Source organism: Hyposmocoma kahamanoa, unplaced genomic scaffold (genome assembly GCF_003589595.1).
Source record: "Hyposmocoma kahamanoa isolate Upper Pololo Valley unplaced genomic scaffold, ASM358959v1 99089, whole genome shotgun sequence".
Taxonomy (NCBI): domain Eukaryota; kingdom Metazoa; phylum Arthropoda; class Insecta; order Lepidoptera; family Cosmopterigidae; genus Hyposmocoma; species Hyposmocoma kahamanoa.
Window position 1 is genome coordinate 10,812 of NW_020655783.1, and position 4,721 is coordinate 15,532.

General features: G+C 36.1%; 1 long non-coding RNA gene and 1 pseudogene across 1 annotated transcript; one reads left to right on the forward strand and one right to left on the reverse strand.

Moving 5' to 3' along the window:
* LOC113239007 overlaps positions 1–137 on the reverse strand; it is a 2,069-nt pseudogene extending 1,932 nt beyond the window's left edge.
* Positions 138–613: 476 nt separating this feature from the next.
* LOC113239006 lies at positions 614–4,027 on the forward strand. The gene is made up of 3 exons (XR_003311153.1): positions 614–734; positions 1,157–1,247; positions 3,913–4,027. It is a non-coding gene; the product is annotated as an uncharacterized LOC113239006 (long non-coding RNA).
* Positions 4,028–4,721: the final 694 nt, after the last annotated feature.

A 4,721-nucleotide genomic window follows, 5' to 3' on the forward strand; every position in this document is an offset into this window, starting at 1 on the left:
TCTGAGACTCTGTGGATTGAGAAGCGACATAAATATTCTTAATTGGTAATTATAGCGTATTTTACACCTTGTAATATTTTCTTTCTTGTACTTGTATTACTGAGAGGTGGGAACCTGGTGGCCTGACGCACAGGCATTTTTATGCTTAGTTTAGGCATCAGTCTCCCACAAAATTATTGTTCTTAAAAATTAAACTTGTGAACTAATCTTTAGCTATATTTTGTGGAAGAAAAAGAAACTTTATTATTATTATTATTATTATTATTATTACATTTAGTTTGTTACCACAAAAGACACCACAATAAATAACAACAAAAACCAACTACAATGTAAATAATTACACCTTTTTTTGTAAAAAAAAAAAACTTCAACTGTTTATGGAAATACATCTATTCTTTAACGGAAAGTGGTTGAAATCCAATAGCTCTGATTTATCCCCTAATTTGCTACCCTTGGAGTTGGAATATTTTGTTCAAATTTAAATAGAACCAATACTGTGTACCTCTTTCCAACAAAAAAAAAAGAATCATGAAAATCGGATCAGAAATCGAATGAGAAATCTATGAAACTATTTCGTCACCCAGTTGTTATTATTGTTAACTAGACTATTTGATAACCCGTCACCTCTACGAGGACCCTCGGCGTCACTCTCCGGGCGCCCTCACAGACCTCCGGTCGGCGCTGGTGAACAACACTATATTCGCCACGCTCGCTGCCAGACACGGGTTCCACAAGTAAGTTGATTGTGAAATTCATTTGTTACACCTTTTTTAATTACATTTATTTTATATAAGCACAAGTCGTTTCAGGCTGTAAGTAAGCGACACGTCTGTCCATAACAGTTGCAGTGCCACTAAGATCTTTAAATCGCAAAGATCTGAGAGGCACTGCCACTGAGATGTAACTTGACAAGTCCCATGTGCCTGTAATTTCACCAGCACCCTTGCCCTTCAAAACCGGAACACAGTAATGCTGAAATTACTGCTTGGTGGCAAAAATAGGTAAGGTGTCAATACTTCCCTGGAAAACTATTTCACATGCTACTAAAACTGCTGTGGACAGGCGTGTCGCTTACCACCAGGCGCGCGACTTGTTCGTCCCGTCATTTGGTATTATAAAAAAAATCTAACCGACTAAACAATATTTTTTATTCCAGGTATTTCCGACACATGTCGCCCGGTCTTAACGAAGTATTAACTAAATACATTAAGATTCAAGAAGAGAACGGCCATTCTATAAGCGAGGAGGTAAATATATTTTTTTGATCATATCAAAGCTTGCATTCACATTCCATCACACCACAGGAGTAAAATAAAATCATCCTTATTTCATAGATAAGCTAATTACTCTGGAAATCGCTCGTAATCGTTCGTAAGGCAGATTCCGCTGAGAAGAACGAGCAAGAAACTCTAGGGGTTCTCTTTGTAAATACACATTTGAATACATTTATCATTACAAAATTTAATTTAAACATCTTAGATCGAGACTACCTGCTAGAGCTAAACGGGTCTCTACCACGGATTTTTGTCATCAAAGTACGCAAAAGCTGTTTAATAACCTTTAGTATAAAGTGGCAAATTTTGAATATCAATCGGAATCTTATTATAGAAGCGTATACATTGCCCCATAAATTAATTTGAGACTTTATGAAGACAACTGTCAAGAACAGCTAGTTTTTTGTTTCTATTTCCCATAAAAAAATTAATATTTTTCTTAATTTTTTTTTTTTCGTATTTTTTTTCGTAAATGTACTGTAATGTTAGTGTAAGAATATTAATCTCTTTAAACTTATCTCTCAAAGACATTTTAGGGCCCAGATTGTAAATTGCCCTAAGCGCACGTTTCTGCAGTGCAAAGATTCTATTAATATCGGCGGCATTACCCCAAAACAAAATGCCGTATGTCATTAAACAGTATAAGTATATTACACAGCGTTATTTGTAAAATTCCAACAACATACACTTTTGATAATTCATAAAATTTTATTTTCATACCAAAATAGATCGCTCTAAACGGTGACAACTGTTTTTTATAATATCAAGTGTCAGAAAGAATAAGTCGTGCGCCAGATGGTAAGCTGTCCATAACAAGCCTGTCCATAACACTTGCAGTGCCACCCAGAGCTTTAAATCGCAAAGATCTGATCGGGGTACTGACAAGTCCCGTGTGCCTGTAATTTCAAAGGCACCCTTGCCCTTCAAAACCGGAACACAGTAATGCTGACATTACTGCTTGGCGGCAGAAATAGGTAATGTGGCAGTACTTCCCTGGACGAACTCTCACAAGGAGCTCTACGCCGGTGAGGATCGTCGTGGAGAACGCTTGCACGTTTAAACCCACCTTACTACCAGACATTGAACTAAAAAGTGTCAGACAGTACAACAAAAACTTTTGTTCCAACTAGTTTTGTTAGGCTTATGAATACAAAGATTGAACACGCAGAAAATTTCGTCGATCTGATGGGACTTGAACTCACGACAGTGCTGCAACGTAGCATTGCTCTGACGATCTGAGCCACGGATCCAGTTACACGTCCAAAACTATACTCAATACTCAATATTCTATTGCCAAACCATAACATATACTATGAGATTTTAATAACAGAAAAGACCAATATTATGGACCCCGTCGGCACGCAATACAAGTTAAAGGCTCTCCTTTAACTTGTATTGCGTGCCGACGGCTTCTCTCTAGAAGCAGACCAGCATAAAATTAAAAACAAAAATGTTTTTAACATAATCTCAGTACAGAGTATTAAAAAAACCGACCTCAAAAGTAAGTGGAATTACGTCTATTTGCTAAGTTTTATAGTTCGCCACTATACAGGTCTTGACACTGGAGATAATAAAAATCGGTTCTCACTACTCAAAGTATATTGAGAGAAAAACGCGTTGAATTGGAGAAATAGCAAAATCAACCATTAAAGTTAGGCGCTATTTATAAAAATGAATCTTCATGCGAGAACAGCCACCCTTCGAGGTGGATGCTTTTCTTCAAAATGAAATGGGACCACTATGGAAGTACCCCCTTTCCAACAAAAAAAGAATCATGAAAATCGGTTCACTAATACCGGAGTTATCGCGTAACATACATACAAAAAAAAAGAAAAAAAAAAGAACATACAGACGAATTGAGAACCTCCTCCTGGTTTTGAAGTCGGTTAATAATATTTACATGTTAGTGACTTTATGCATATAACAATAAGATATTATATGTGTGTATGTAATGATATTTGTTAATGATTTACTATCTACTTATTCCTATGTCTGTAATGTATCATTTAGGTATTCCTTGATATTATAGTACATTTCTTAATTAGTAACTTTCAACTTGGTAAATTGTATATCATTGCTTTCATTTATTAAGACATATGGTAATTTATTATATAGTTTTATAGAAAAATTATATGTACTTATATAGTTTAGTATCAAGCGTATTTTGATGGGATATTCTCCCTTTTTGTATTTACGTACGACTAGTGGCTTTATTGCACAAAAAATCTCAACAAATATGTTTGATCGAAAAGCGACATCTACGTTAGCCGATACCTGTACAACCGATACCTGTAAAGCTGTTTGAAGATATTTCAAAAATCTCTCACTAGATGTCACTAGCGGCGACGAATGTCGAAAGTCTGTACAAAGATCTATAACAAAAACACACGGGATAATTTCGACGACTCGGTAACTGGACCCGTGGCTCAGATGGTTAGAGCAAAGCTACGATGCAGCATGGACGTGAGTTCAAGTCCCACCGGGTAGGCGAAATTTTTCTGTGTGTTCGATTGTTGTATTCATAAGCCTAGCAAAACTAGTTGGAACAAAAGTTGTTGTTTATGATGTCAGTAATATAGCCCTACAAGGTTGTTAATATTTTACAAATAAATCTGTACAATATAAACTCTTTTTCCAGCACTATTTAATACAAGAGGACGAAATGGAACAAGCTGAAGACGTGGAAGTTCCAAAGGCCTTAGGAGACCTCTTCGAATCAGTGGCTGGGGCGATTTTCCTAGACTCGGGTATGTATGCTGAAATACACCTGAAGATAGACCACTTCCACCGTCCTTTACTAAATCGTCGGCTTATTGCAAGAAGTCACTAACTGACACATATTTATTTTTTTAATTAATACAGTACAATAAATACAGAATATTTTTGGAATATACCTACGGAGGCGTACGTAGAGGTCAGTTGTTGGCGATGTACTATTTCAGCTTTCTAATTTGTGATTTCAGCGCAAACGAGAGTTGATATTTAAAGTGATATAAGGCCCATTTGCCCGATGAGTTGCCAGGGATGGATGGCCTTTATTTCGTCTCTATTTTTGATTATGTACTCGATGATTACAACACACGCCTAGTGCAATGCACGCAAAATAAACACCCGAAAACGAATAGTAATAATTTAGTACATACAGCTACTAAGTGGTCTCATAAATCTATTATAAATGCGTCTTTTTAACCATATGTTTAAAAAGGTGCCTTGTGCGTGTTTTTATATTTTTTAGTTGCTTCATTTCGAAAACTAACTGAAATTAAGAAACGAAATTAAAATTAAAACTATCTCTTATCAAAATACGCCATACATCGTAGCAACTACGGCGTGTCTGCGGCGCGTATACGCGCCACTGAATTTTAATACAGGGTCAAGAGCACGTCAAGCTAATATCCTACAAAGTCAAAGTCAAAGATTATTTATTCCATAGGTAAAATAAATTTA